Genomic DNA, 12,900 nt, shown 5'->3' with positions numbered 1-12,900 from the left:
ATTGTTGCAGGCAAGATCCACTGATAAATGCTGAAAGAAGTGGGCAGAGTTTGAGAAGCAAGATTTGTGCGTAGTCTCAAAGTGTTTTCACTTTTAGATATTAATTAAGTATAAAAAGGAAAAATAGTAATGTTATGGGGCAGAAACCTGGCAGACACCACCTTAACCAAGAGAACAGGGGTAAGTCATTGATAGTAAGACACATTTTCATCTCAACTCCCTGATAGGATGCCCTGAGAAGGGTACAGCATCACTTGTGTGGTGTTCTTGCTACAGATGCAGAACTTCAGGTTAATCCTGAGAAAATATCATATCAACACAAATCGAGAAATATCCTGACAGCCAAGGTCATGAAAAACAAGGAAAGACAAAAAATTCAACTTCAGCAAAGCAAAAAACAAACCAACAGGGAAAGACTGTGAAATGATTACAGATTGGAGGAGAACAAGCAGACTTGGCAGCTAAATATGATGTAGGATTTTGAATTAGATTTTGGAAAAGAAAAACGAACATTAGTGGGAAAAGTGGTGAACTTCAAATAAGGCAGCTTATTTAATAATATTGTACCAATGTTCATATCCTGGTTTTGATAACTGTAAGATGTTAACATCAGGGAAATCTGGGTGAGGAGTGAATGGGAACTGTATTCTTTTTATAATTTTTCTGTAAATCTAAAATCATTTCAAAATTAAAAGTTATATGTTTTGATGTACTATACATATGTATGTGTCTGTATTAAACATTAGTTTTCTCTTTCTTGGAGTTACATTCTGTGCTGGTGTCAGCTCATATTATTTTTACTTAACAAAGAAGAAAAGGCTCCTTGGTTTCCATGTACCTTACGCTGAACTCCACATTTGTACCTTAAAAAGAACAACAGCAATAAAACACTGAGACTTTCTAAATATCTTATAGATTATCCATAAATGTGCAGCATGTTTTCTTGCTCACACCAGAGAACTAAGAGAAGAGGGAGGTTAGAGTTTAGAATTTTTATGGCTGCCTTGATGTTCTATTTCTCAGAAACTGATAAGGAAAATAATGATAAACATCACCCGTCTCTCCCTAAGCAGGGCAAACTGCATCCTTTTCCCAGGGTGATTTATTCTGTGATGGTGGTACTTTTGTGTTGGTGGCTATGTTGGGAGAGGGGTGGGACTAAGAAAGTGAAACTAGAGCTGCAGAGAGGACAGAACCCTCCAGGGAGGTGGGAAAATCTTCACCTAATCACCCTATTCGGTGGCTCCATTTGGTTGCTCCAAAGGCCCCTCTGCTATCAGGCATCCTGGGATCCACTGCTGCAGAGAATAACTCCCTTGCTCCCCAGTAGTGAAGCATCTCTCCTTAGCATCTCTCAAAGGCAGTAGTCCAATTAGGTGACAATTAGACCACTATATTGAATCCTATTTATCTTTATTATAAATGAGTTAAGATGTAAACACCTGTATATACAGCAGGGATTCTCAACCAGGGGCAATTTTCACCCCCAGGGAACATTTGGCAAATTTGGAAATACTGATGATTGTCAGAACTGGGGAGGTGGTACCAGCATCTAGTGGGTAGAGGCCAGGGGTGCTGATAAACGTCCTACAATGCAGTGGACGATCCCGCACAAAAAGAGTTATCTGGTCCAAAATATCTATACTGTTGTATATACCAATGACACCATTTTTTTAGGAGCTACTTTAGGTATCGAATCAGAATTCTCTAGTCCTAAAACCAGCTGGAATCATACATAAAAAAAAAAAGAATCACACTGCTAACTTCCTTCTTAACATGTTTGTACTAATGATGCAAACCGATGCACTACTCAGTCTGATTGTATCATAACAATAATAATAACAATAAATAATATTTATACAGAACTTTAAACTATCTCAAGATTTTCTCACATGTTACACCATATGAACCTTGGCTTAAGGATGTTATCACGTGAGGTCATTCCAGGGTAGAGTTCCTTAATCTTTGCTGGTAATATCCAAATTCATGTGTCTAGGGGTCTTAGCAACAATCCATGTTCCCACAGAAGGCACAGGGGCATCTAAGTAAGTTAATTCTCAGAACCAGCCTTCAAAAGCCCATGGTTCCCTAGAATAAATAGACAAACTATTAATGATCATAGATTATGTATCTAATTAAATTTTTGGCAGTAACTAAAAGAAAATCAAATTAGGTTGTTGCTATGAAGTAGCACAACAATGTTCACTCTTTGACTTTTTCCATTTTGAGAACAGTCAAGAAAAGAATTATCTCCACCATTAAGGAGGAAGCTATTTTCTGTTAGGTTTTTTCCAGTATAATGTAATCACATTTATTAGACTGGAAGAGGAGCTTAAATTTTCCTAAAATTGTCTCAAGTTTTAATTATCATTATGCTATTTTTTTCAGCTACCACTAAATGCTAATGATTTCCAAATATTGATTCCACCATTATCTGGAATCAAATTACCCGTACCCTGTAACCATCTCAAATTTAACATAATCAAAACCCAAGGAACAATTTCCTCTCATTCTCATAATCCCATCCCCCTTCTTCCTACATGCTCAGTTTTGATAGCATGAATAGCCTCACAGCCCATGAAATCTTAGGGTGCCCTCCAACTCCTTCCCTTTGTTCACTTCCTAAAAAACAACTTTAAAAACTCAGTAGTGGGGCTTCCCTGATGGCGCAGTGGTTGAGAGTCCGCCTGTCGATGCTGGGGACACGGGTTCGTGCCCCGGTCTGGGAAAATCCCACATGCCACGGAGCGGCTGGGCCTGTGAGCTATGGCCGCTGAGCCTGCGCGTCCGGAGCCTCCTCAACGGGAGAGGCCACAACAGTGAGAGGCCCGCGTACCGCAAAAACAAAACAAAACAAACAAAACTCAGTAGTATTAGCACTTTTTTATATTTATTTTTTAATTATGATAAATATATAACAAAATTTCCCATTTTAATAATTTTAAAGTGTACAATTCTATGCCGTTAATTACACCCACGATGTTGTATAACCATTACCATTATCTATTTCAAAACTTTTTCATCACCCTAAACAGAAACTCTATCCATTAAACAGTAACTCCCATTCCTCCCTCCTCAGCTCCTGGTAACTTCTAATCTAGTTTCTGTCCTTACGAATTTGCCTATTGCAGGTATTTCATAAAAGTGAAATCCTATAATATTTGTCCTTTTGTGTCTGGCTTATTTCACTTAGGTTATTGCTCTTAAGTTTCATCTATTTTGTACTATGTATCAGAACTTCATTCCTTTTACAGCTGAATAATATTCCATTGTATGTATATATCAACTTTTGCTTATCCATTCATCTGTTGATGGACAGTTGTTTCCATCTTTTGACTATTTGAATAATGTTTTGTGAGCATTTGTATAAATATCTATTTTAGTCCCTGTGAGTCATCTTATAATTTTATATTTAACTTAATGAGGAACCTCCAAACTGTTTCCCACAGCAGCTGCATGATTTTACATGCCCACCAGCAATGTACAAGCGTTCCAATTTCTTAGAAATTGCATTCATATTTATTTCTTACTTTTATTTAAATTGTGTTAAAATATATATGACATAAACTTTATCATCATAATCAGTTTTAAGGGTGCAGTCCAGTAGCATTAAGTACAGAACTCTTTTCATCTTGCAAAACTGAAGTTATGTACCCTTAAACAATAAACTTCCTTTTCCTTCTCCCCCTAGTACGGGCAATCATCATTCTACTTTCTGTCTCTACGAATTTTTCAGCTCTAGGTACCTCGTATAAGTGGAATCATACTGCATTTGCCTTTTTGTGATGAGTTTATTTCACTTAGCATAATGTCCTCAAGCTTTATCCATGTTGCAGCTTGTGTCAGAATTTCCTTCCTATTTAAGGTTGAATAATATTGCATTATACACCATATTATGCTTATCCATTTAACCAGTTGATGGACACTTGGGCTGTTGCCACCTCTTGGCTATTGTGAATAATGCTGCTATGAACATGGGTGTACAAATATTCTTCAAGACCCTGGTTTCAATTATTTTGGATACAGAACCAGAAGTGGAATTGCTGGATCATATGGTAATTCTATTTTTAGTCTTTTGAGGGACTGTCATACTTTTTTCCACAGTGGCTCCATTTACATTCCCAAAAATAGTGCATAAGGGCTCCCATTTTTCCACCTCTTTGCCAACACTTGTTATTTTCTATTTTTTTGATAGTAGCCCGTCCTATAGGTATGAGGTGGTATCTCCTTGTGGTTTTGATTTGCATTTCCCTGATGATAAATGATGTTAAGCATCTTTTCTGTGCTTATTGGTCATTTGTATATCTTCAATGCACAAATGTCTATTAAAGTCCATTTTGCAATTGGGTTGTTTTTGTTGTTAGGCTGTAGGGATTAGTTATATATTTTTTATATTAACCCCTTACCAGATATAAGGTTGGTAAATATTTTTCTCCCATCCCATGGGTTATCTTTTCATTCTGTTGATTGTGTGCTTTGTGCACAGTTTTAAATTTTGATGTAGTCCAATTTATCTATTTTTTCTTTTGTTGACTATGCTTTTGGTGTCGCGTTCAAGAAACCACTTTTCCTGTGTTCTTTTAAGACTTTAATAGTTTTAGCTCTATGTTTAGGTTTTTGATTCACTTTGAATTAATTTTTGTAAATGGTGTAAGGTAAGGGTCCAAATTCATTCTTCTGCATATAGATATCCAATTTTCCCAGTATCATTTGTTGAAAAGATTGTCTTTTCCCTATTGAATGGGCTTGGCCTTAGTATTGCATTCGAAGTTTTTTTCAAAAATCATTTCCTTTTCATCTTTTCTCACTGTTCTTGTGCTGTTTTAGTCTTGAAATATAGCTAGCTTGTTTGGACTATCTCATATGTTTAGAAAGAAATGCTATGTGTATTCTATGTTTTATATATATGTTCTATGCTTTATATATCTATATCTATCTATCTGTATATATATATATATATATAGAGAGAGAGAGAGAGAGAGAGAGAGAGAGTGAGAGAGAGGGAGGGATTGAATTTTTCAGCATTCTAGATCCTTCGCCAGCACTGATCCCTGGGCAGAACATAGCAGAATGTCTGGGGAGAAGCATCAGCTATCTTGTGCTAGCCCAAGAAACACCCACTGGCCCTTTCCTCAGAGATAATTAAGTTAATGGGTAGACAAACAATGGAAAGAATTACATCAAGGCTTATAGAAAAATTTGAAAGAGATTTTCATTTTCATTATTAATTTGATAGCTTACTTTTATAGAACACAGCTATGATGGGGAAATGTATAGATATTGAGCATAATTATAATGGTAAAACTGTAGGGTTTTTTAATACAATCACATAATATTTCTCACACAAAACGTGGAATTCCATCTCTTACCTGATTTGATGTGATGGAATTGAGACTAGCTATGTCCAATAAAAATAATCTGTGATAAAAAAATATGTAGCTCATATGATTGTGACTCTATTCATTCAAAGATCTTGATGGCCCCGTTACAAGGAAGTAGTGGAAAGTCAAGCTCAGAGTCACAATATATTTATAAAGTAGCTGAAATCTGATGGATTGTTTGCCAAGATTTGTTGGGTGTCTACCAAATTACCAGGCACTGTTACAGGAACTTTACATACATTAACTAGTTTAGTGTTTGTTAGGTTATCTTACAGATCAGGAAACTGCTCTACCATGAAGCCGGACAATTGTACCAGGGTCTCCTAGTTCATAAGAGGCAGTGTTTGTTGGGGTTTGAAGCCAGAAGTCTGGCCACAAAGTGCATAATCTTGACCCTTACACTCATAAAGATCATTTCACTATAGTGGTCACTGAGGAAAGATAGTGCACTCCCAACAAGAGTACATGTTAATGAAACTCCTTTGCTAGTGATTTCTGGGATGGACTATGGAAAATTTAGGCAGAGTTGGTCCAGGAATCCTTCTACTTTAATTCTATATTCTATTCTCATTTACCAAATATTCTAATGCATTCCTCCAGGGCTTGATTGAGTCTAGTTTTTAACTTCTAAACTGTTCTTTGATGATGACTTAAGATATTTACCATATAGGAGTATTTTAATTTTAATTTGAAAACCTCAAAACCAAAACCTCTTTAAGACCAAAGAAATGAGTACCTAATGCTAGAATTTCAGGCATTACAATAGGTTAAACACCTTGTTTAACATCCCTAAATTGTATAATATAAGTCATTGCTCTTTTTGTGGAGGAACAAAAACAGTCCTACTGTCAGCACAGTATTGGGGTGATCATGAGTGAGGCTCATCTCCAGGAACCTCAGCCACCTTCCACGTCTTACCAACTCTACTCTGGCTCATGCCTACCTCCTGGGGCTGACAGTCACTTGCTGCATGAATGCTGGAACCTTCCTCATGGCCACCCCAAAGCAGCCAGGCAGGCCATCCAGAGTTCTGACTCCTCCAGACACTTGAGGATTTCAATGAAACATTGCACCTCAGGGCTTGGGTTACAGCATCCCAAGAAGCAGCTGAAAGGGCCAAATGACGCCACTTGGCAGTGCAGGGCATTGAATCCCATTTTATGAGAACTTTGGCCAGTGGGAAAGAGGAGATGCATGAAGCCTAGCCAATAGATTCCCTCTTTTTCCTCCCTCTGATGGACTGGTCTGGCGCATGGATTCTCTTTTCTGTTATCCAGGATATCCCGTGACAGGTGGATATATCTGTTGATGACCATGGCTCTGTACCTCCTGGTGTCTCACTTTCCTTCTTTCCCTCACTATTACTGCTCCAGACTTTTACACACCCCACACATTAAGCATCATTGTTGTCAATCTGGCCTCAGGCTCTGTTTTCCAGAGGATCTGGGCTGAAACAGTTGTCACTGATATCCCCATTTTACAGATAGGGAGAATATGACTGAAACTCAGAGAAGTTGAGTGATTTTGAAGTCACATAAATAACAAGTGGCAGGCCAAATCCAACCCAAATTCTAGGTCTGTAACATATTACCTCTGCACCTAAGACAAAAAAGTTGTCTTGCTAAGGCAATAAACTGACAAGGACAGGGCTAGTATAATGTCCTGAAGCCTAGCCATTACTTCAGAAAGCACAATAAAATACAATAGTCAAACCTAGAAATGGAAATGCTATTAATTCATTCAGAAATCCCATAAAATCCACTAATATATTTCAGGAAGAAAAAAATAGGCTGTTATTAGGCAAAGCTCCAAAACCAAACACAAGAATCTGTACTGTTCTTAGCCAAAGGACTTTCATCTTGTTACACTCTCTTCCTCACTCTCAATTTTCTCTGTGCCAAATATTCCATTACCAAAATTAAATTGGCGATATTTAACTACAGCATAGAAGCATATAACATTTTTCCATGAATGTGCACAAAATAAGGATTCAGAAATATCATGTTCTACTGGTTATAAACTGCATGTTTCTAATTTACTAATTTTGCTATTTGTATTTATATAATCATTTTAATAGGTAATACATTCACATGGGACAAAAAAGATATTCAGTTTAAAATCTCCATCTTACCCCATTCCCAGCTATCCAGCTTCCCTAAGACACTGTAGTGTATCCTTCTGGGAGGAAGGAGTTAAATCAGCTGGCTGAGATCTACTCGTTCCTTTACAGAGAATATGCCCCCAAGGGAGAGGCATCTGGACCTCTAGGTAAATTGACTTACTGATGTCTGTTAGGAGGCAGAGGCACTGTTTCTAAAAGGTCCCTGGGGGGCGGTCCTGGCTAAGGGTAACCTATAGTAAATAGAACCCAGTATCATTGACTTGGGCATCCTGGGAGAATGTCAGGTAGGCTATACCTGGGTATAAAATGAAGATGCTTCCTAATTAAATGCTCCCACTGTGGCAGGTGATCCTGTGGACCTCATATAGAGAGTGCAGCTCTAGCTGATGTGGGGTGGAAGGGGAGGGCCTCCATAACTTCACAGACCTCTCTGTGCTTCATCTGAGCATTTTGGTTGTGTAGGCCCTTGCCACATTTAATAAAGCTCAGGACTGGGAAATATCTCACTGATTCATGGGAATCTATGTGTTATTTCAACTTCTAAAGAACTGTTCTGCACATACATACTTCTATTCTTTTTCTAACACTTTTTACACCCCTAGTGGTATATTATACATACTGTTCTGTAGCGTGATTTTTTTCTGTTAATTTGAAAATCTAAAAAAAAAATCAAAGCTAGAAAAAGGGGCAGGGGAGAGGGGATCACTTTTAATACCATCCAAAATATTTGTTTATTGTATAGTTTTTACATTTTCTGCATTAAGCAAGTTTGCGGGGGGTGGAAATGGAGTAGATACAAATTGCATTGACACAGAAGTACTTTCATACATTGTGGGATGTGGAAACAGGTACTTTCATCCGTTGCTTATGGAAGCATAAAATTGAGATAATCTCTTTGAAGGACCATTGGGCCATGGCTGTCAAAGGTACAAATGCATGTTTCCTTAAGTCAGCTATTCTACTTCTAGGAAACTCTTCTATAGATAGACTTGCACATAAGCAATTCATTGTGTGTAAAAGATTATTCGTTGCAACACTGTTTAGGAGAGAAATAAACTAAATGTCATCAATAGAAAGCGGATTAAATTATACATAAATACTGAAGCTGTAAAAAAATGAGGAAGCTCGGGCTTCCCTGGTGGCGCAGTGGTTGAGAGTCCGCCTGCCGATGCAGGGAACACAGGTTCGTGTCCGGTCCGGGAAGATCCCACATGCCGCGGAGCGGCTAGGCCCTTGAGCCATGGCCGCTGAGCCTGCGCGTCCGGAGCAACGGGAGAGGCCACAACAGTGAGAGGCCCGCGTATCGCAAAAAAAAAAAAAAAAAAAAAAATGAGGAAGCTCTTTATATACCTACATAGCGTTATCTATAACTAGACTAGTTATAGCTACACACTACAACACTTTTACATTCGCCCCTGGGAAATTGTTGGTGTATATATTTCAAGATTTTTGTATGTGCATGAACATACTTGTGAATTTTTCCAATATGATATTATACTACTTGTGCTATTTTATAACCTACCTAATTTATTGATTTTTCCAATATGATCAACATTATCTTATGTTAAACAAACTGCAAGAATATGAAATTTTCCAATACTTTAGGTAAAGTAACACATACATGTAGAAAAGCACACAAAACACAAATCTATAGTTCAATGAATTATCATAAAATGAAAAAACCCACTTCACAACACTGTGGCAATCTCTACATCCTCTCTCCTGACTTGTTTATGAATTCATAATCAGTCCTTTTTGGAATAAAATCCCATTTTAACAAATGGAAGGGTTTACATATACTACAAATTTTGTATTTTAAGTATTGCAAAATAGTTTCCATCTGCAATATAGGGCCAGTGATAACTTCACTTTCTGATAACAAGTTAACGGAAACTTATTTCACAGTGTCCTTCTTACTAAAACAGCAACTGCTCATTTACAAATCTGACCTTGTGAAGGGTCTATAATGTGATATGTGTGATGTGAAACTATTCATATAAACTCACTTGGCTAAACATGATGAAGATGTCTAATGAATTAAGGCCACAAATCATTTCTGAGTCTCTTTTCTATGGTTGACACTGGGCTATATGCCACACTTACCAATTTTAGTATCTAGTACACTTTCGTCAAGGACTTATGTAAGTCACCTTAAAGATGGTGATTTGAAAAAAAATGATTAAGAAAGACATTTAAATACTACATGATGCTTTAAAAAACTAGTAAATTTTGTGAAAATTGTGTTTCTTGGACACCTAGTATTCCATAGAAAACTGACAGATGTACCATTGGAAGAAAAGAAACAAAACAGGAAAGTTTTTTCTTAGAAAATCTTACAAATATAAGTGAAAATTACCACATATGTACATATAATTGCTCTTGTTAGTGCGTGGCTTTCACAAATGGTGGGGTCTCTCAGTGTGTGTCAGGAAGCCCCCAGACCCCACAGTTTATCAGTGACTTTCCAGTTTTCTCCTTTTTTGCTGTTGTGAAGTTGGCCTTGTCTCCTCCAGTCTCACTTTCTCTCAACCTTGAGTGAATCTGTAAATTTAGGGGCCCCTGTTGAAGAGAGGAACAGGAGGTCAAGATATAAGAAAGCTCTCCCTCAGAATGAAAGTTTGCTTTAATATAAGAATATCAGTTAATATAATACAACACATGAATCTTTTGAAGGAAGAAAACTCTATGATATTTTTGAAAAGTGCACAAAATGTATCTGATAAAATTCAACCTCTGTTCTTAAAAAAATTTCTTAGCAAACTAGGGACCAACAGGAGTTATTTCATCTGATAGTGTCTACAAGTTTGTGTGACAAACTACCAAAACGTAATGGCTTAAAAAACACATATTTATTATTTCATTGTTTCTGTGGGCCACGAGCCCAGGCAGACATACTAGAGCTCTCTGGTCACGGTCTCCCATATCTGAAATCAACATGTTGACCCCAGTGTTCTCATCAGGATAGCAGGGCCCCTTTCCAAGCTCATTCAGGTAATTGATAGAATTCAGTTTCTTATAGTTGTGGAACTGAGGCTCTCAGCTGCTCGAGGCCAGACCTCTCCACAGCCAGCTCACAATATGGGGGCCTCCTTCCCCAAGGCCAGAGGGAGAGTGTCGTTCCTTAGGAAAGGCTAAGAGTTTTAAGCCCTTAGCCCTTAGTAGCTTAAAGCCCTTAGTAAGGGCTTTAAGAGCTTTCAAATGATTGGAGAATTTAATGACACCTGCAGAATCCCTTCACCTATGCCATATAGCTTGACCTAATCATGGGGAGATATCTGATTATATTTACAGGTCCTGCCCACACACAAGAGGAGGGGCTTATACAGGGTATGTACACCAGAGGCCACCTTAAAATTTTTTCTGCCGCAAAACTTCAGACAATTTTTTTCCAGAATTGAGTTTAACAATTAAGTGTATACTAAATCTATATTTAAAATCGTTTGCAGCCATATGTCCCAGAAACAAGTCTTAGAGAGGAAAATATAAGAGAGACCAATTAAAATAGCACTTTAAAATAGAGTAATTAAGGACTTTCCTGGTAGCCAAGTGGTTAGGACTCCTGGCTTCCACTGCAGGGGGCACGGATTCAATCCTTGGGGGGAAATAAGATCCTGCCTGCCACGTGGTGCAGCCAAAAAAAAAAAAAAAAAGTAATTAGTAGTATACATGACAAAAAAACTGTGTTATCTCTATGGAGAAAATCATAAAACTTTAGTCAAAATCATTAAATAAGATGTATTTAGTGCTATACATCACTGATAGATTAGAAAATTCCATATTGTTAAAATGTTAGTTCTTGTAAATTGATTTATATAACCAGTATAATCACAATTTAAAAAATCCCAGCAGTTTTAGTTCGTTTGTTTTTATGATTGGTCCAAATCAAATGATTCTAAAATATATATGGAAAAATAGAGAAATAAGACTATCCAAGTAAATTATGAAAAGCATAGACAAAGGCATACACTTTTCTCTACCAGATATCAAGATATGTTATAAGATACACTAATCAAAACAGTATGGGATTAATGCAGCAACATGGATGGACCTAGAGATTATCATAATAAGTGAAGTCCGACAGTGAAAGACAAATGTCATATGATAGTACTTAGATATGGAATCTTAAAAAGATGATACAAATGAACTCATTTACAAAACAGAAACAGATTCACAGGCATAGAAAACAAACTTACAGTTACCAAACGGGAAAGGATGGGGGAGGGATAAATTGGGAATTTGGGTTTAACAGATACACAGTAGTATATACAAAATACATAAACAAGGACCTACTGTATAGCTCAGGTAACTATATTCAATATCTTGTAATAACCAATAATGGAAAAAAATCTGAAAAAGAATACATATATCTATGTATGTATAACTGAATCACTTTGCTGTATACCTGAAACATTGTAAATCAACTATACTTCAAAGAAAACATTCAATGATGTGTGTGTGTGTGTGTCTGTGTGTGTGTGCATTCACAGCAACAGATGCAAACAGTAACTCAACACCAGGTACATCTTTATGTAAGGACTCACTTGAAAACATACGTGTTCTTTGGTTATGTTTAAAATTTTTTTTTTTTTAAGAAATTTAGTAAGTGCCCAAAAGCATGGAATTGAATCAAGGGTAGTATTTTAAGTTCATAAATTTGCAAAACACATACACACACTTATATCCATATATTTTAAAAGTATTTTAAAGTTTTTAAACCCCTATCTTTAGTATTTAAAACAATAAAGGGTAAGCAATTGTATTGAGTGGTAGTAGAGTATTATCAGTGTTTGCAGTGGGACGCTGGAGTCATCTTGCGCCAGCTTGTAAGAGCCAACTGGCAAATTTTCAGAAATGCTTCTAGCTGGTGGATATCAAGTTGGTAGTTTGAAATCAGTCATGTGGGAGTACTTAGCACACAAAAATTGACAAACTCAACAAGTCTGGGCTTCTCAGCCTCAGGGATGTGGGTTGTTGATCATTTACCAGCAAGTCACTGGCAGTTGGGCAAAATGGTGTTATGTAGAATCTATCCTACTATGTTTATAATTTTTAAGTGTTATGTTTATGCTTTAATAGTAAATTGTACTACTGATTTATGTGAAATATGGACTTTTAGTTACATTTTAGTCATATTTTCTCTTGTAAGACAAGCAAAATTGTTTTCTCAGCTTCTATCAGGAACATATAAGTTACTGCCTAGTGATTATCCCAAAGTATTTTATTAGGTAAAATGAGAAATGTTCAATTCTTGGCCTGTACTGTCTAATATTTTAATGCTTATCTGTGTCTAATTTTGGATTTCAAATATGATGACAAAGTGAGAGGAGCTTGAAATATGGACAAAAATTATACTTAGGAATATAAACTTAAGTTTATTAAATGGTGAACTGTTGTTCT

Source organism: Orcinus orca, chromosome 16, assembly GCF_937001465.1.
Source record: "Orcinus orca chromosome 16, mOrcOrc1.1, whole genome shotgun sequence".
NCBI classification, from domain to species: domain Eukaryota; kingdom Metazoa; phylum Chordata; class Mammalia; order Artiodactyla; family Delphinidae; genus Orcinus; species Orcinus orca.
The sequence above is the reverse complement of the archived record's forward strand: the minus strand, read 5'-3'. Positions refer to the sequence as shown.